This window comes from Balaenoptera musculus, chromosome 5 (assembly GCF_009873245.2).
Source record: "Balaenoptera musculus isolate JJ_BM4_2016_0621 chromosome 5, mBalMus1.pri.v3, whole genome shotgun sequence".
Taxonomy (NCBI): domain Eukaryota; kingdom Metazoa; phylum Chordata; class Mammalia; order Artiodactyla; family Balaenopteridae; genus Balaenoptera; species Balaenoptera musculus.
In genome coordinates this window covers 33,249,202-33,270,135 of record NC_045789.1, presented here as the reverse complement: position 1 = coordinate 33,270,135, position 20,934 = coordinate 33,249,202, and the positions used below count along the sequence as shown (strand labels likewise).

General features: G+C 38.4%; 1 protein-coding gene across 4 annotated transcripts in view; it reads right to left on the bottom strand.

Annotated features, from left to right (window-relative positions):
• The window catches only part of FAM160A1 (family with sequence similarity 160 member A1), a 264,481-nt gene that overhangs the window by 109,826 nt on the left and 133,721 nt on the right, over nt 1–20,934 (bottom strand). The window contains exon 1 of one of the 4 annotated variants that reach the window (XM_036852350.1): nt 15,260–15,290. The exons of the other annotated variants lie outside the window; for them this stretch is intronic. The gene's annotated coding sequence lies outside the window, so the exon portion shown is untranslated. Of the gene's footprint in view, nt 1–15,259; nt 15,291–20,934 lie in introns of those variants that run through there. 4 annotated transcript variants of the gene reach the window in all.

The window sequence follows — 20,934 nt, the reverse complement described above, 5'->3', positions numbered from 1 at the left end:
TCCTGGGCCCTGCAACCAAACTCCAGGACCTGGCTCTGCCTGCAAGTAGTCTGGCACTAACCCCAGGACCTGGCTTCACCCACCAGTGGGTAGGAAACAGCCCTGAAGTCTTCTGGACCCTGACTCTGCTCACCAGTGAGCCAGCAGTAGCCCTGGGGCCCACTGGGGTTCTGTAGTCAGCCACCTCTTAACCAGAGCTCACCAAGTAGAAGCCAGCAGCCTCCACAAAAGGCAGGGCCTGGCAACCAACTGGGACAGGGGCCAAGCAAGCCCACCAGACCACCCACATAGTCAACCTGCCACAAGAGAAGGACCCATGCAGCCCTCATGGGGGGAACCCCTAGAGCACATAGCTTGGGTGATGAGCGGGGCATGCGCTACTGGGATGCACAGGGCATCTCCTACAGAGGGCCACTTCTCCAAGGTTGAGAAATGTAACTAAACTACCACATACATAAAAATACAAAGAGTAACTTAGACAAAATGAGGAGGCAGAGAAAGATGTTCCAGATGAAGAAACAAGATAAAACCCCAGAAGAAGAACTAAGTGAAGTCGAAACAGGCAATCTTCCCAAGAAAGAGTTCAGGGTAATGATCATAAAGATGGTCAAACAACTCGGGAGAAGAATGGATGCACAGAGTGAGAAGTTAGAAGTTTTTAATAAAGAGTTAGAAAATATAAAGGATAACCAAACAGAGACAAAAAATACAATAACTGAAATGAAAAATACATTAGAAGGATTCAGCAGTAGACTAAATGATGCAGAGGAACAAATCAGTGAGCTGGAAGACAGAGCAGTTGGAAATCACTGCTGCTGAACAGAAAAATGAATAAAGAATGAAAAGAAGTGAGGACAATTTAAGAGAACTCTGGGACAACATCAAGTGCAATAATATTCACATTATAGGGGTCCCAGAAGGAGAAAAGAGAGAGAAAAGGGTTGAGAACACATTTGAAGACATAATAGCTGAAAATTTCTGTAACACTGGAAAGGAAGTAATCACCCAAGTCCAGGAAGCACAGAGTCCCATACAGGGTTAACCCAAAGAGGAACACATCAAGACACATAGTAATTAAAAAAAGAAAATGATAAGGGAGAATAGTAAAAGCAGCAAAGCAAAAAGCAACAAATAACATACAAAGGTTATAGCTGATTTTTCAACAGAAACTCTGCAGGCCAGAAGGGATGGCACAATCTATTTAAAGGGATGAAAGGGGAAAATCTACAACCAAGAATACTCTACCCAGCAAGGCTCTCATTCAGATCTGAGGGAGAAATCAAAAGCTTTACAGACAAGCAAAAGCTAAAAGAGTTCAGCACCACCAAACTAGCTTTACAACAAATGTTAAAGAAACTTCTCTAGGTGAAAAAGAAAAGGCTACAACTAGAAACAAGAAAATTACGAAATGAAAAAGCTCATTAGTAAAGGCAAACATATAGTAAAGGTAGGAAATCATCCACACACAAAGCTAGTAGGAAGGTTAAGGGACAAAAGTAGTAAAATAATCTATATCCACAATAAGCAGTTAAGAGATACTCAAAACAATTAGATGTAAAACATGATATCAAAAATAGTAATCATGATGGGAGGAGAATACAAATGCAGGCTTTTTAAAATGCATTTGAAATTAAGATTTCAATTTAATTAAAATTTAAAACAATCACATATATAGAGAGATTTCTATATAAAAACCACATGGTAACAACAAACCAAAAATCTCTAATAGATATACACACAGAATAGAAAAAGGAATCCAACATGACACTAAAGACAGTCATCAAATCACAAGAGAAGAGAACAAAAGAAGAAGAAAGGGGGGGTGGGGGAAGAGGTACAAAACAACACCAAAACAATTAACAAAATGGCAACAAGAACAGACATATTGAAAATTACCATAAATGTAAATGAACTAAATGCTCCAATCAAAAGAGAGTGGCTGAATGGATAAACAAACAAGAACCCTATATATGCTGCCTACAGGAGACTCACTTCAGATTTAAAGACACACGCAGACTGAAAGTGAGAGTATAGAAGAAAGATATTCCATACAAATGGAAATCAAAAGAAAGCCAAGTAGCAATACTTATATCAGACAAAACAGACTTTAGCATAAAGACTGTAATAAGAGACAAAGAAAGACACTACATAATGTTCAAGGGATCAATCCAAGAAGAAGATATAAAAATTGTAAATATACACACAACCAACCTCAATATATAAGGCAAATATTAACAGACATAAAAGGAGAAATTGACAGTAACACAATAATAGTAGGGGACTTTAACACGCCACTTACATCAATGGAAAGATCATCCAGACAGAAAATCAGTGAGGAAACACTGGCCTTAAATGACACATTAATTGACATATATATATAAACTATTCCATCTGAAAGCAGCAGAATACACATTCTTTTCAAGTGCACACGAAAAACTCTCCAGGATACATCACATGCTAGGCACAAAACAACTCTCAATAAATTTAAAACTGAAATCATATCAAGCATCTTTTCTGACCAGAACACTAAGAGACTAGAAATCAACTACAAGAAAAATACTGCAAAAAACATAAACACATGAAGCCTAAACAATACGCTACTAAAAAACAAATAAATCACTGAAGAAATCAAAGAAGAAATCAAAAAATACCTAGAGGCAAATTAAAATGAAAACACAACAATCCAAAACCTTTGGGACATAGCAAAAGCAGTTCTAAGAGGGAAGTTTACAGAGATACAAGCTTACCTCAGGAAACAAGAAAAATCTCAAACAACCTAACCTTACACCTAACAGGACTTGATAAAAAAGAACAAACAAATTCCAAAGTTAGTAGAAGGAAAGAAATCATAAAGATCAGACCAAAAATAAATGAAATAGAAACAAAGAAAACATAGCAAAGATCAATAAAACTAAAAGTTGATTCTTTGAGAAGATAAAGAAAATTGATTAACCTTTAGCCAGAATCATCAAGAAAAAAGGGGAGAGAACTCAAATCAATAAAATTAGAAATGAAAAAAGGAGAAATTACAACTTACACCGCAGAAATACAAAGGTTCATAAGAGACTACTACAAGCAACTATAAGCCAATGAAATGGATAACCTAGAACAAACGGACAAATTCTTAGAAAGGTACAATCTCCCAAGACGGAACCAGGAAGGAAGAAAAATATGAACAGACTAATTTACAGTAACAAAACTGAATCAGTCATTTAAAAACTCCCAATAAACAAAAGTCCACAACCAGATGGCTTTACAGGTGAGTTCTACAAAACATTTAGAGAAGAGCTAATACCTATCCTTCTGAAACTCTTCCAAAAAATTGCAGAGGAACACTTCTGAACTCATTCTATGAGATACCACCCTGATACCAAAAACAGGCAAAGAATCACACACACAAAAAGGATTACAGGTTAATATCATTGATGAACACAGATGCAAAAATCCTCAGCAAAATATTAGCACACCAAATCCAACAATACAGTAAGAGGATCATACACCATGACTAAGTGGGATTTATCCTACGGATACAAGGATTTTTCAATATCTGCAAATCAATCAACGTGATACATTAACAAATTAAAGAATAAAAACCATACGATCATCTCAACAGATGCAGAAAAAGCTTCTGACAAAATTTAAAATCCATTTATGATAAAAAAAACTCTCCAGAAAGTGGGTTAAGAAGGAACATTCATCAACACAATAAAAGCCATATATGACAAACCCACAGGTAACATCATACTCAATGGTGAAAGCTGAAAGCATTTCCTCTAAGATCAGGAATAAGACAAGGATGCCCAATCTCACCACTTTTACTCAACATAGTTTTGGAAGTCCTAGCCATAGCAAACAGGGAACGAAAAGAAATAAAAGGAATCCAAATTGGAAAGGAAACATGTCATATGCAAACTGTCACTGTTTGCATATGACATGATACTATAAACAGAAAATCCTAAAGAAGCCACCAGAAAACTATTAGAGCTCATCAATTTGGTAAAGTTTCAGAATACAAAATTAATATACAGAAATCTGTTGCATTTTTATACAATAACGATGAAATATCAGAAAGAGAAAAATTAAGGAAACAATCCCATTTACCATTGCATCAAAAAGAGTAAAATACCTAGTAATAAACCTACCTAAGGAGGTATAAGACCTGTATTCATAAAACTATAAGACACTGATGAAAGAAGCTGAACACAACACTAATAGATGGAAAGATATATCATGTTCTTGGATTGTAAGAATTAATACTGTTACAATGACCATAGTCAGATTGGTTCATGATGGCGGAGTAGAAGGACATGTGCTCACTCCCTCTTGCGAGAGCACCAAAATCACAACTAACTGCTGAACAATCATCGATAGGAAGACACTGGAACTCACCAAAAAAGATACCCCACATCCAAAAACATAGGAGAAGCCACAGTGAGATGGTAGGAGGGGCACAATCACAATAAAATCAAATCCCATACCTGCTGCGTGGGTGACACACAAACTGGAGAACACTTATACCACAGAAGTCCACCCACTGGAGTGAAGGTTCTGAGCCCCACGTCAGGCTTCCCAACCTGGGGGTCCGGCAATGGGAGGAGGAATTCCTAGAGAATCAGACTTTGAAGCCTAGTGGGAATTGATTACAGGACTTTGACAGGACTGGGGGAAACAGAGACTCCACTCTTGGAGGGCAGGCACAAAGTAGTGTGTGCATCATGACCCAGGGGAAGGAGCAGTGACCTGCTAGTGTTGGAGGGTCTCCTACGGAGGTGGGAGGTGGCTGTGTCTCACTGTGAGGAAGAGGACACTGGCAGCGGAAGATCTGGGAAGTACTCCTTGGCGTGAGCCCTCCCAGAGTCCACCATTAGCCACACCAAAGAGCCCGGTAGGCTCCAGTGTTGGGTCACCTCAGGCCAAACAACCAACAGGGAGGGAATCCAGCCCCACCCATCAGCAGGCAAGCGGATTAAAGTTTTACTGAGCTCTGCCCACCAGAGCAACAGCCAGCTCTATCCACCACCAGTCCCTCCCATCAGGAAACTTGCTCAAGCCTCTTAGACAGCCTCATCCACCAGAGGGCAGACAAAAAAACAAGAAGAACTACAGTCTTGCAGCCTGTGAAACAAAAGCCACATTCACAGAAGGATAGACAAGATGAAAAGGCAGAGGGCTATGTCTCAGACGAAGAAACAAGATAAAACCCCAGAAAACCAACTAAATGAAGTGGAGATAGGCAACCTTCCAGAAAAACAACTAAATGAAGTTGAGATAGGCAACCTTCCAGAAAAAGAATTCAGAATATTGATAGTGAAGATGATCCAGGACCTCGGAAAAAGAATGGAGGCAAAGATCGAGAAGATGCAAGAAATGTTTAACAAAGACCTAGAAGAATTAAAGAACAAACAAACAGAGATGAACAATACAATAACTGAAATGAAAACTACACTAGAAGGAATCAATAGCAGAATAACTGACGCAGAAGAATAGATAAGTGACCTGGAGGACAGAATGGTGGAATTCACTGCTGCGGAACAGAATAAAGAAAAAAGAATGAAAAGAAATGAAGACAGCCTAAGAGACCTCTGGGACAACATTAAATGTAATAACATTCACATTATAGGGGTCCCAGAGGGAGAAGAGAGAAAGGACCCGAGAAAATCTTTGAAGAGATTATAGTCAAAAACTTCCCTAACATGGGAAAGGAAACAGCCACCCAAGTCCAGGAAGTGCAGAGACTCCCATACAGGATAAACCCAAGGAGAAATGCACCGACACACATAGTAATCAAATTGGCAAAAATTAAAGACAAACAAAAATTATTGAAAGCAGCAAGGGAAAAACGACAGACAACATACAAGGGAACTCTCATTAGGTTAACAGCTGATTTCTCAGCAGAAACTCTACAAGCCAGAAGGGAGTGGCATGACATATTTAAAGTAATGAAAGGGAAGAACCTACAACCAAGATTACTCTACCCAGCAAAGATCTCATTCAGATTCGATGGAGAAATCAAAAGCTTTACAGACAAGCAAAAGCTAAGAGAATTCAGCACCACCAAACCAGCTCTACAACAATGCTAAAGGAACTTCTCTAAGTGAGAAACACAAGAGAAGAAAAGGACCTACAAAAACAAACCCAAAACAATTAAGAAAATGGTCATAGGAACATACATATCGATAATTACCTTAAATGTGAATGGATTAAATGCTCCAACCGAAATACACAGGCTCGGTGAATGGATACGAAAACAAGACCCATATATATGCCGTCTACAAGAGACCCACTTCAGACCTAGGGACACATACAGACTGAAAATCAGGGGATGGAAAAAGATATTCCATGCAAATGGAAATCAATAGAAAGCTGGAGTAGCAATACTCATATCAGATAAAATGGACTTTGAAATAAAGAATGTTACAAGAGACAAGGAAGGACACTACATAATGATCAAGGGATCAATCCAAGAAGAAGATATAACAATTATAAATATATATGCACCCAACATAGGAGCACCTCAATACATAAGGCAACTGCTAACAGCTATAAAAGAGGAAATCGACAGTAACACAATAATAGTGGGGGACTTTAACACCTCACTTACACCAATGGACAGATCATCCAAAATGAACATAAATAAGGAAACAGAAGCTTTAAATGACACAATAGACCAGATAGATTTAACTGGTATCTATAGGACATTCCACCCAAAAACAGCAGATTACACTTTCTTCTCAACTGCGCATGGAACGTTCTCCAGCATAGATCACATCATGGGTCACAAATCAAGCCTCAGTAAATTTAAGAAAATTGAAATCATATCAAGCATCTTTTCTGACCACAACGCTATAAGATTAGAAATCAATTACACGGAAAAAAACGTAAAAAACACAGACACATGGAGGCTAAACAATACGTTACTAAATAACCAAGAGATCACTGAAGAAATCAAAGAGGAAATCAAAAAATACCTAGAGACAAATGACAGTGAAAACACGACGATCCAAAACCTATGGGATGCAGCAAAAGCATTCTAAGAAGGAGGTTATTGCAATACAATCCTACCTCAAGAAACAAGAAACTTCTCAAATAAACAACCTAACCTCACACTAAAGCAATTAGAGAAAGAAGAACAAAAACCCCCCAAAGTTAGCAGAAGGAAAGAAATCATAAAGATCAGATCAGAAATAAATGAAAAAGAAATGAGGGAAACGATAGCAAAGATCAAGAAAACTAAAAGCTGGTTCTTTGAGAAGATAAACAAAATTGATAAACTATTAGCCAGACTCATCAAGAAAAAGAGGGAGAGGACTCAAATCAGTAAAATTAGAAATGAAAAGGAGAAGTTACAACAGACACTGCAGAAATACAAAGCATACTAAGAGACTACTATAAGCAACTCTATGCCAATAAAATGGACAACCTGGAAGAAATGGACAAATTCTTAGAAAGTTATAACTTTCCAAGACTGAACCAGGAAGAAACAGAAAATATGAACAGACCAATCACAAGTAATGAAATTGAAACTGTGATTAAAAATCTTCCAACAAACAAAAGGACAGGACCAGATGGCTTCACAGGTGAATTCTACCAAACATTTAGAGAAGAGCTAACACCCATCCTTCTCAAACTCTTCCAAATAATTGCAGAGGAAGGAACACTCCCAAACTCATTCTATGAGGCCACCATCACCCTGATACCAAAACCAGACAAAAATACTACAAAAAAAGAAAATTACAGACTAATATCACTGATGAATATTGATGCAAAAATCCTCAACAAAATACTAGCAAACAGAATCCAACAACACATTAAAAGGATCATACACCATGATCAAGTGGGATTTATCCCAGGGATGAAAGGATTCTTCAATTTATGCAAATCAATCAATGTGACACACCATATTAACAAGTTGAAGTAGAAGAACCATATGATCATCTCAATAGATGCAGAAAAAGCTTTTGACAAAATTCAACACCCATTTATGATAAAAACTCTCCAGAAAGTGGTCATAGAGGGAACCTACCTCAACATAATAAAGGCCACATACGACAAACTCATAGCAAACATCATTCTCAATGGTGAAAAACTGAAAGCATTTCCTCTCAGATCAGGAACAAGACAAGGATGTCCACTCTCACCACTGTTATTCAACATAGTTTTGGAAGTCCTAGCCATGGCAATCAGAGAAGAAAAAGGAATAAAAGGAATACAAACTGGAAAAGAAGAAGTAAAACTGTCACTGTTTGCAGATGACATGATACTATACATAGAGACTCCTAAAGATGCTACCAGAAAACTATTAGAGCGAATCAATGAATTTGGTAAAGTTGCAGGATACAAAATTAATGAACAGAAATCTCTTGCATTCCTATACACTAATGATGAAAAATATGAAAGAGAAATTAAGGAAACACTCCCATTTACCACTGCAACAAAAAGAATAAAATACCTAGGAATAAACCTACCTAGGGAGACAAAAGACCTGTATGCAGAAAACAATAAGACCCTGAGGAAAGAAATTAAAAATGATACAAACAGATGGAGAGATATACCATGTTCTTGGATTGGAAGAGTCAATATTGTGAAAATGACTATACTGCTCAAAGCAATCTACAGATTCAGTGCAATCTCTATCAAATTACTAATGGCATTTTTTTACAGAAGTAGAACAAAATATCTTAACATCTGTATGGAGCCACAAAAGACCCCGAATAGCCAAAGCAGTGTTGAGGGAAAAAAATGGAGCTGGAGGAATCAGACTCCTTGACTTCAGACTATACTACAAAGCTACAGTAATCAAGACAATATGGTACTGGCACAAAAACAGAGATATAGATCAATGCAACAGGATAGAAAGCCCAGAGATAAACCCACGCACCTATGGTCAACTAATCTATGACAAAGGAGGCAAGGATATACAATGGAGAAAAGGCAGTCTCTTCAATAAGTGGTGCTTAGAAAACTGGACAGCTACATGTAAAAGAATGAAATGAGAACACTCCCTAACACCATACACAAAAATAAACTCAAAATGGATTCGAGACCTAAATGTAAGACTGGATACTATAAAACTCTTAGAGGAAAACATAGGAAGAACACTCTTTGACATAAATCACAGCAAGATCTTTTTTGATCCATCTCCTAGAGTAATGGAAATAAAAAGAAAAATAAACAAATGGGACCTAATGAAACTTCAAAGCTTTTGCAAAGCAAAGGAAACTACAAACAAGACGAAAAGATATCCCTCAGAATGGGAGAAAATATTTGCAAACGAATCAACAGACAAAGGATTAGTCTCCAAAATATATAAACAGCTCATGCAGCTCAATATTAAAAAACAAACAACCCAATTAAAAAATGGGCAGAAGACTTAAATAGATATTTCTCCAAAGAAGACATACAGATGGCCAAGAAGCACTTGAAAAGCTGCTCAACATCAGTAATTATTAGCGAAATGCAAATCAAAACTACAATGAGGTATCACCTCACACCAGTTAGAATGGGCATCATCAGAAAATCTACAAACAACAAATGCTGGAGAGGGTGTGGAGAAAAGGGAACCCTCTTTCACTGTTGGTGGGAATGTAAATTGATACAGCCACTATGGAGAACAGTATGGAGGTTCCTTAAAAAACTAAAAATAGAATTACCATATGATCCAGCAATCCCACTACTGGGCATATACCCAGAAAAAAACCATAATTCAAAAAGACACATGCACCCCAATGTTCACTGCAGCACTAGTTACAATAGCCAGGTCATGGAAGCAACCTAAATGCCCATCGACAGACGAATGGATAAAGAAGATGTGGTACATATATACAGTGGAATATTACTCAGTCATAAAAAGGAATGAAACTGGGTCATCTGTAGAGACGTGGATGAATCTAGAGACTGTCATACATAGTGAAGTAAGTCAGAAAGAGAAAAACAAATATCATATATTAAAGCATATACGTGGAACCTAGAAAAATGGTACAGATGAACTGATTTGCTGGGCAGAAATTGAGACACAGATGTAGAGAGCAAACGTATGGACACCAAGGGGGAAAGCAGCGGGGGGGTGGGGGTGGTGAGGGTGTGATGAATTGGGAGATTGGGATTGACATATATACACTAATATGTATACAATGGATAACTAATAAGAACGTGTTGTATAAAAAAAATAAATTCAAAAAATTCAAAAAATTGACCATAGTCCTTAAGGCAATCTACAGATTCAACGCAATCCCTATCAAAATACCGGCAGCATTTTTCACAGAACTAGAACAATAATTTTAAAAATTTTGTGGAAACACAAAAGACCCTGAATAGCCAAAACAATCTTGAGAAAGAAAAATGGAGCTGGAGGAATTCCACTCCCTGACTTCAAAACTACACTACAAAACTACAATAATCAAAACAGTATGTGTACTGGCACAAAAACAGACACATAGATCAATGGAACAGGATAGAAAGCCCAGAAATAAACCCACGCACTTATGGTCAATTAATCTATGACAAAGTAGGCAAGAATACAGTCTCTTCAATAAGTGGTGCTGGGAACACTGGACAGCTACATGTAAAAGAATGAAATTAGAACATTCTCTAATACCATATACAAAAATAAACTCAAAGTGGATTATAGACCTAAATGTAAGACTGGAAACCATAAAACTCCTAGAGGAAAACATAGGCAGAACACTCTTTGACATAAACCGTAGCAATATTTTTGGGGATCTGTCTCCTAAAGCAAAGGAAGTAAAAGCAAAAATAAACAAGTGGGACCTAATTAAGCTTAAAAGCTTTTGCACAGCAAAGAAAACCAGCAACAAAACGAAAAGACAACCTACTGAATGAGAGAAAACGTGCAAATGTTATGACCCATAAGGGGTTAATATCCAAAATATATAAACAGCTCATACAACTCAACAACTAAAAAACTGCCAAAGTAGGGAAGCAACCTAAGTGTCCATCAACATGTGAATGGATAAAGAAGATGTGGTATGTATATACAATGGAATACTACTCAGCCATTAAAAAGAATGAAATTTTGCCATTTGCAGCAACATGGATGGACTTGGAAGGTATTATGCTGAGTGAAATAAGTCAGATAGAGAAAGCCTAATACTGTATTATATCACTTATATGTGGAATCTAAAAAAAATACACCAAACTAATGAATATAACAAAAAAGAAGCAAACTCACAGATATAGAGGACACACTGGCCTAATTTCATTGCCAGGAGGGAGAGGGAATCAGGGCAGGGGGCAGGAGGGTGCAATATGGGGTAGAGGATTAAGAGGTATAAACTATCAAGTATAAAATAGGCTACAAAGATATATTGTACAACATGGGGAATATAGCCAATATTTTATAATAACTATAAATGGAATATAACCTTTTAAAATTGTGGATCACTATATTGTACACCTGTAACTTATATAATGTTGAACATCAAGTATAGTTCAATTTAAAAATTGTTTTAATTTTTTTAAAAAAGGTTGCAGCTCTGAATGTACTGATACGGAAAGGCTGCCAGGATATGTACAGAACAGCAAGTATATTATGCCATCATCTGTGTAAGAAAAAAAAAAGGCATGTGTTACTCTATATTGCTGGTAAATGCATATCTCTTCTCTGTGAAGATACCCAAGTACTCTGAGGTGGTTGCCTCAGCACAGGGGCACTGGATGGCTGGGACAGGGAGGGAGGGAGACTTGCTTTTCACTGTGTGCCCTTCTTCACTTTTTGAATTTGGTACCATGATTACGTACTACTTAGTGAAAACATTTTCTAATTAACAAAATAAAAGCAAAAGAACATCCGAACAAAAGGAAAGTACCTAAGTCCAGCTTAAGTGTAGCAATTACAGTGGACTTGAAGTCTCCAACTCTCTGGGAAAGGAAGAAGCCTGCACAATGATTATATAGCCTGGTGGGTATGAGTAGGGATAAAAGAGTACATTAACGTAATATGTTATTTGAATCAATTACATTGACCACAAAATGTCTGAAACGTATTAAACAGAAAACACACAAAGGGAACCCAACTCGATTTGTAGCATATAAATTGTTAACTTCCAATGGAATAAACATGGATGAAAATGACATGTTACGGAAGCGTAAAGAACTCAGCGTAAGAATTCTTATTTTTAAGGACCACTTTTTTTAAAAATGCTTATTTTAATTATTATTGTGTAATAATACTCCAAAAGTAGTCAGAGGAACCCTAGGGTTCCACGAGCCCCTTTCCAGGGGTCTGCAAGTTTCTCAATAATTTTTAAGAACCTCTTTTTAAGAAAATCAAAATCAGTCAAAGTATATATAGCTCACTATGAAGATGCCTCATACCCAAGAAACCTTCAGCACTGCAATTTGCTGTAGTTACACTTGAGCAGTGTCACCACTATTCACTATAACCTTTTAAAGTTATTCGGCTTTTTTAAAGGATTTCTTTCTACTTATACAAAGCCTTTCAAACTATCATTTGCCCTGAAAATCAAAGATCATTATGCACCTGTAAATAAGTTGCTTAAACTTTCTCTTTCTCTTTAAAAATGTTGTACTCATTAATGGCAGATCTCACTGTTCTGAAGCCTCATTTTGCCACAAGCATCACTTTGTGGAATGCTGAAATAGAACCTGGTAAGAGACTGGTTACCCCTGAATGAAGCACTGCTTCACCACTCTCTCCCTCTCATGCATGGAGTTTCACACATGTCCATGTGTGGGCATGTGCGCGTGCACGCACACACATATCTAGCTCTGCACACAGATGTAAATGCTAATCATTAGTTGCTACCTTTTCAGAGACTCCACAATAGAAAAGCCATGTGTCATTCGCAATTAACAGAGGGTAATGAAGGCTCTAATTTCTGCTTGGGGGTCCAGCATTTCGGCTTACTGGGACGCCTTTCCAAGAAATACAAGTAAAAACTGCAACACCTTATATTAAGCAGTTCCTCTGTTGCAACAAGGGTGGCTTATTGACTGGATGGCTGCCAGCCTCGTGAGCAGACTTGCAGAGAGGCTGTCCTCATGGAGAGGGAGGCATTAATTTATCTATAGGCCTCCAGAAGCAACTGAGTAGATCGCAACTCTCCCATACTCTGCTTCAACTTACATACACTTGCCTCTAGAGTGACTGGCACAGACTTGAATGGTTTCAGGCTATCTATACTTCTTTAATTAAAACTCTTCTCCACTAAATTAACATGGGGGTATCCATGTATTTTGTATGGAGGGGAAAGAAAGAGAAAGCAAAAGCAAGGAAAGAAAATCAAAGACAGTGTTTTAAATTGAGTTTTCCTTCAGGTAAATTCTGCATTTGGCACTATTTCTCCCCAGAGTTGGTGCTTCCGGTAGAAAACTAGGAGCAAGAAGAGTAGACAAGGGTTCCTACTTTCCCCTGAAAAGCATCCTGCACTTTAGAGCTAATCAACCACTTAAAATCAAAGAAGTTGTGAAGAGGGTATGAAAGCAAAAGAGGAAATTTGGTCAGTTCCTTTTTTTTGCAAGAATGATGTTATATAATATTAATATATATGCATAATAATTCACTCCCATGCTATGCCCTGCAGGATTACCAAAAATTGATAATCTGACTCTATACTATTGGAATAGAACCTATCTGGAGATTAGGTTCTAATGTCAGTATATAAAGCAAGACATAAAAACACTCCTGAACACCCCTTAGCAAGGTGCTTGTTGGAAATCAACATACTTTTTCTCATTAAATTGGAGAAATGGTTGAGTATCCAACAAAGCAGCAGGCATTTGGCGTCCGGTTGTACAAACAATAATGTGTACCTTCGACTGTAAGAATTACTTTCAGCACAGTGTGATAACTCACACCATGAGAGGCGGGTAGAAACTGGGACCAAGCAAGGAACCAGCAGGTATACACAGCTACAGTTCCCCAAGAATAAACTCAGAAGTATCCAAACCTTTTAAATTACTGTCTTCTCTTTCTCTTTCCGATTTTTTTTGGGGGGAGGGGGGAGGGTCAAGGATATATACAGTAGATGAAGTTACCACACAACACTGGCGCTTTCTTCAGAATAACTACCCTGGAGGAGCTTCACAAACATTAATTACACAGCAAATCTGTACTAACTTCCAGGTAAATTATATTTCCTGTTTTCATAGAAAAGGAATCTAATATAGGTAAACCATCCAGGAGACAACTCAAGTAAATTAAAGACAGATTTTTTTCCATTAAGAAACAGAGGTTTCTAAAATATTTTAGATTTACGCCCATAAATACAGCATACAAACATTGCCAATTAGCAATTCAGTAATAAACATCATACTCTGGAGAAAGAGTTCTCAAAAGTGAGGAAAAGGATGATTATCCAATGGGAACCAAACAAATATGAGGATTTCGGTTTCAGGTGGACCTGGTCATGCAAATATTAGTATTCCTCTAATAAACTGATAGGGAAATTAGTAGCACTAACTTCTGGCTCTGCCATATGAATTGTTCATGTCTAGGTTCTTTCTGTGAGAAATCTTTCTGTGAGAATTTTGAGCTTTAAATCGGACCATATTTAGTTCTGAGGGCTTATAAAAATAGGCTTATTATTATTAAAGTACATTTAGAATATATGTATTTACCTTAGCACCAGAGAATCTTCCCCACGTTTATGTATTGATTATTGAGAGAATAAAATGAGTCTCTCTAAAAAGTTGCCACAACATTTTTCTATCAAGTGTTCTGAGAACTTAAGCCCTGAAGTCAGAAAAAAGGTAAAGGACCGCTCTAATGCTAGAATTAAATACTGTATATGATTATATCACAATAACATCTTCTTCGGTCTAACAAAATCAGGATTCTATATTTGTTGCCGGCACAAAACTATAATTACTCGTTGATTTGATCAAAATTACTAGCTGACTTGAGCAATTCAGTCTGCCTGCCAGCCAGCCTTCAGGGTAATTAGTCAAATCAACGGTGTATCAAAATGACTAATATGCTTGTGAGTCATGGTTAGACTATCTACGACATCACGGCAATGCTTAGATTCAGTTCCAAGAGCTCAGTTCATCTTGTTTAACTCCAGACTATTTTCCTCATAATTTAATTTACTCTGTACAAAGTTCAGAGTTTTTCCTCTCCTTCAGGGGGAAAAGGAAAGTGACAATAAGAACCAAAGTCCAAAATTCAATGAAATCAGATACTCTTGTTTCAAAGAAATAAGAGGAGGAGGAGGAGGGTGTTTCCTTCTTGTGTGACAGGAGTAAGGTCAAGGAGAAAGAAAGAAAAATGGATTCTCACCAATCAAACCACCTGTCAGTGCTTCAGATTCCATTAAAGACCACAATTCTGTTGATTTGATGCCAAACACCTCTAAAATGTTCTTACACTTAAGAAAAGTGTGTTTTTTGAAAGAATAAGGAAAGCAATACATTTAAAGTTGGAGAAAATTTTCTTCCATTTACTTGGGTCAGTGAAACATCCATCATACAGAGACAAACACCTCACAGAATAAAAGATCAGAGGAGCTACGCTAGTAGAAGATCAAAGAACCAGTACCGCTGGGAGAATCAAACAAGTAACTGTCTGAACAGAGCCCCCCTGTGATTTCTCTACTAAATCTAGCTGATATGACTGAGGTGGGGGAAGACAGAACATGCCAGCCCCAAAAAATGTGATTAAAAATAATTAATTCTAGTTTGGCTCTCTCTCTGGAGAAAGAATCCTTTCAAAGCCATTAAATAGAATAACTATATAATGAAAATTTTTAAAAAAAAGCAAAATGTTCAAATTATCTACACACTAACTACAACCCAAGCATATGAAATTAGCATATGCTCAGCATAACAGCACACCCAGCGTAAACAATGACAGATACATATAGTAAATGGTTGCAAAAGTGTCAAAAAGACCTGGATGCATTGAACAGATGCCCTCAGATCTAATTCCACCTGCTTGGGCTAAAAAAAAGCACTCTGTCCATCCCTGTCACATGTACAGTTCAAAGAACAAGTTGTCATTAAAAATTGAGGAGTAGAATTCAGAGCAGAAATATAACATGCCCAGTATAATCTAGCAAAAACTTTCAGCATCCCAAAACCTTTGGTTGCCAGGATCAAAAGCATTATGCTGAACACCTACTAAGCACCTGCCTTAAACCTGTCTTATTCACATCTTTCTGCTCTAAACCTCTTAGTTTAATTATATCTCCCTATGGTGATGTAGTTTCTGCTTTGTGTTGCAGTTATTTCAGAACCAGACTCTGGTCTCCTTGAGGGTAGAGATGGCATCTGATGTTATTCACGGGTGATTCAAGAAGTACTCATCCACTGCCCAAGATGTGCAGTGTAGAGCATGTGAATAAGATCCAGTCCCAGGCCTCAGGGAATAAGCAGCTCACTGTGGCGTGATGTTTGTCTTGGCAAGTAACGGTAATAGCCACCAGTGGCAAGGGGTGCCATCTATTGGGCACTTACTCTGTGCCGGGCACCACATTAAACTATTTAATTCTCACAACCACCCCATGAGGTAGGGACTGTCATACTCATTTTACAGATGAAGAAACTGAAGCTTAGAGAAAAGTGAATAGTGACATTAACAAGAGGCAGAGTCAGGAGAATTGGGAGGACTGGGAAGACTGGATGGGAGAGAGGAGGAGTCCACTTGCAGCCGTGGTCAGGAAAGGGAATGAGGAAGGGCTTCACCAAGGACGGGCTCCTTCGCTGATATCATGATAGTATAGGAATATATCTGAGGTGACGAGGAAGAAAGTCACCTAAGCAAATGAGAAGTGTGGTGTGGATTTTAAAAATATGATGTGATTCCCTGCATTCCAGCCCCTAATGAAATATCTCCATTTGCTTATTTGTTTTACCATAACGTCCACAGAACAGTGTCATGGAACTTGTACCTATCACAAATCCAACCTTTAGGGAGGTTAAAAGTTTGGGATGAGGCAAAACGATGGCTTGAAGAAGCTGAAACCACTACTCAGCTAGTCATGGCTACCACTGCAGTGTATCTAAGAGTCCAGAAAACTTGGGGTTTCAGTCACTGGAGATGCTGTGACATTTCCCTGCTTACACAAGGTCTAGCTATGCAAACAAAGTCCCACTGGTTAGTAATTCTAATGCCTGTTAGAAAGATTAACAAAACTGATTATCCTACCAGTAAAAAGAAAGAAAAACCACTAAACATGAGCCATTTAATATATCCAGATTCATCACTTTAGTTCTAAGAGAGGGGATATGTTAACAGCTATTGAAAGATGCATTACCCAAAATGCTGATTCCAAATACGTTTTGTGTTTTCCTTTTCACATGGTATATACTGATCAATACTGCAAGGAATAGCTCATAAATTCAGTTGGATATCTATGGTAACTTTTTGTATACAATTTAAATTAGCAAATTAAAATGTAACTGCATGTGTTTTTCCATAATTGTTTATGAAATATAAAACCATGCAATATTTTCAATGAAAATTCAGGTCATTAATCCTTACATGAAATCCCCCCTGTGGATTAGACTCTGCAATTTGGCTCCTGGTTTTATAAAACTTCTGTAGACTGTGCTCATCTTCCCCATGCAGCATGGTCCCAGCCTTTTCCTCGGACAATTATAATACAAAGCACATTCCTCTGTGAGCACTTGAAGGATCTGTGACTTAGCCAGATTGTGGATTTAATACTAGAATAAATCACACCATGAATTAGGTAAATTGTATTTTTAAAGTGGTTCTACTTTCATAGGCTTATGTATCAAACTTTCTTACACACACACACACACACACACAGAGAAGGGAAAACTGGATTTGCTAACAGATTACATCTTGTACAACTACCCATCTACCTTAAAACCATATTCATCACACAAAGATTATCTGACGAGCTTCTCTCCAGCCTCCCCTACCCTTTTACTGAATTTGAAGAGTTAACGGCACTGTACTCGATGCTGTGACATCCACCAGTCTCTCCAGGATGGAGAGATGTGTTCTCCCAGCTGCTAGGAGGGCCGCTGGCTGTCAGCCCTCTCCAGAAATCATCCTCTGCTGAAGAAGACAGCCACTTTGCCAAGATTAAACCCTCCCCTTGAAGGCAGCCCACATCCATGCCTGGACTAAGAGAGGGTGCAACTCCCTTGCTCCCAAGTCAGGACAGCTCTGTATGGGCAGCCCAGGCCTTTGTGGAGACTTCACAGCACCCTTCCTTCCGCCACCTCTCTCTGCCCAGAGCCGCCTCCTTCTCTCCCCACAGGTGTAGATTCAAGGAGCACACCCAACAAACTCCACCATCTCAGAGTCTGCGTCCCAGGAGGCCCTGCAGTGCACACCACCACCATCAGTCAACTACAACAAAGACACTTAGACAAAAAGACTTTTACAAAATAAGGATGCTTTAAAATGTTATAAGCCTTCAAACAGAGAACGGACATCACTTTTGATAGGTAAACTAACAAAAACAATACCAAGGCTGCTTCAGTTATTTAAATCAACATTTTCCAATATTCAGCCTTTTATAGTTCTAAACGATTCCCAAACCAATATTAAGAATTAACACAAAAAGTGGCTTTTACTCTAAGTGCTTAGATTACCATTTTAAAAACATTTATCCCTTATGTTAGGCTGGTAGGTAATCTAGGTAATTTTAAATATATACATACATAAACACATAAACAGCCTGAAGAATAAGAAAAATAAATTAACCTAGCTACTAACTTTTTCATTTCAAAAATAAACCCTTTTGAAAGGTTTTTCAAGTTGTCTAATTACAGCAAAAAGAGCAAGAGAGGAGACAGAAGGAAGGAGAGATTTTTTTTCCCCCTCTACTTTAACACATGTTCATCTCCCTTTTAAAAAAAACTATTCTTAAGCTACATGAAAAGAAGGACGTGTGTCCTAGTAACTACATTTTGTTTTACGGGAACTGTGTTTCCAAGAAACTAGCTCATCTATTAACTATCACTCTGATGTTTCCAGAGCAGTTGTCACTATGATACACACAAAGACCACTGGACCAGGGCTCAGAATTCCTGGGTCCCAATCCCAGTGTGGCACTGACCACAAATGTGATCTCAGTAAGGTCATGACCACATATTGTGCCACTCAGTGCCGATGTCCCACTAGATCAACGATTAAGGGCTTTGGCTGGTCAGTCACGGACACCTGGGTTCAAATCCAACTCCCACTGCTTACTAGCCATGTGACCTTGGGCAGGAGATTAAGCCTCTCTAAACCTAAAGCCTCATCTGTAATACAGAGATGATCAACACCGTGCCTTCCTCGCAGGGCTGCAGGGGAGATTAGATGTGAAACTGCAAGCAGGGCTCAGCACAGTGTCTCTCATTGCAAACACTAATAAAAGTGAACTATTACTATTAGCTCTTTTTCAGGCTGTGCCTGTCAGAACTCAAGAGCTTTAGGGAAAAGCATTGCTTCAGGCATTTAAAAATAATGAATATTAAAACTCTCTAAGGTGTCAATTCATTGCTTTTATCAGATTTATATTCTAGATTTCCATAGAAGACTTTGTTGGGAGAAAAAAAAAATGTCTAAGAAAGTTCAAAGAACATTGACTAGTTGACCTTGAACTTTAGTTTTTCTTTCTGTGAGTCCACGCTCTGCTCCAACGGGCAGCTTTTCTCTGAGCGCTGCTATCTTCACACAAAAGTAGAGAAGTGCATCCTGTTTCAGCAGCCCTTCTTTCTAATACGTCTCCAGCACTGGGTCTGCAGGTACTTCTGCCACTTCTCACACAATGTATGATGCATCCAATGGCCTTCAGTCCCTTATGACAACACTCCAGGGGACAAGATACAGCCAATCTATGGCACCACTGCACAAAAGCATGTCACGATTATTTTCTCCTGGTTTCTGAGTCAGAATAATCCACTCTAATCAGAACTGCCAACCTAGAGGAAAGAATCTCCATGCAGTTTTCAAACTACAGGAACAACTGGAAAGGCACAGAGGAGCTGGAGCTGCCGGAGGGGATGCAGAGGGAACCAAAAATAATGTCTTTGCGATTGTAACCCAAGCCTTCGAATCTCCCCCCCACCCCACCCCCTCCACCCCCCACCCCCCCTCCACCCCCCAACCCCCCACCTCCTCCACCTCCCACCCCCCCACCCCCCCACTCCCCCACTAATGAGGCCTGGTCATGTGGAGAAACAATGTTTAAGTTCTAAAAATAATAGCAAACGGTTTTTGTTTCTGAGATGAAGACTGTGTAATTAAACCTGAATATTTCCACGGCCCCCTTCTTCAATATACTGTACATGTAGCTCCACCTTCCCAAGGCACCTCCAGATCTATCCATAGTAGGCACCATCTTCAGATTTCTTCTCACTCCTCGGGTCTCGGCTTACATGGCTCCACTACTAGGAAGTCTTCCCAGAAAGACTTGACTTTTTGCCCACAAGACGCTTATAAATTCCGTGAAAGCAAAGTCTACATTTTGTTCATTGCTATATCCCCAATGACTTACACGGTATGTGTCACACAGTAGGCCTGTAAGAAATCTTTGTTGAGTGAATTAACTAATGAGTAAGTGAATGAACAAGTAAAAGGGAGGACGGTGGATTGTGCCAAAAATTTAAGCCCACTTTTACTGTCATTTCCATGATGTTTAAAAAACCATAATATATCCCTAAAAAATAAATGGGACATGGTCATCTTTTAAAAGTTCCTTTTCTGAGCTTCTCATCCAAAAGCACATCAAATAGCATTAAGACCTTTCCCGAGAGGCGAGAGGCTTTCAAAGCAGGTTTCTTTTTTGATTACTTTTATGGGAAAATTAGAATCTATCAAGATAATTCTTGTAATGTGTTGATAACATCCTTTGTTCTTTGTTAAGGACAGGGTGATAAAGGGAGGTTATTCTGAGACTTTCTAAGAAAGAAAACATTTTGCCTTGGTAATTTTAGTCAATCTTATTGACAATAAAGATAAGTATTTAACATGTGTTTCCAGCCTTGAAG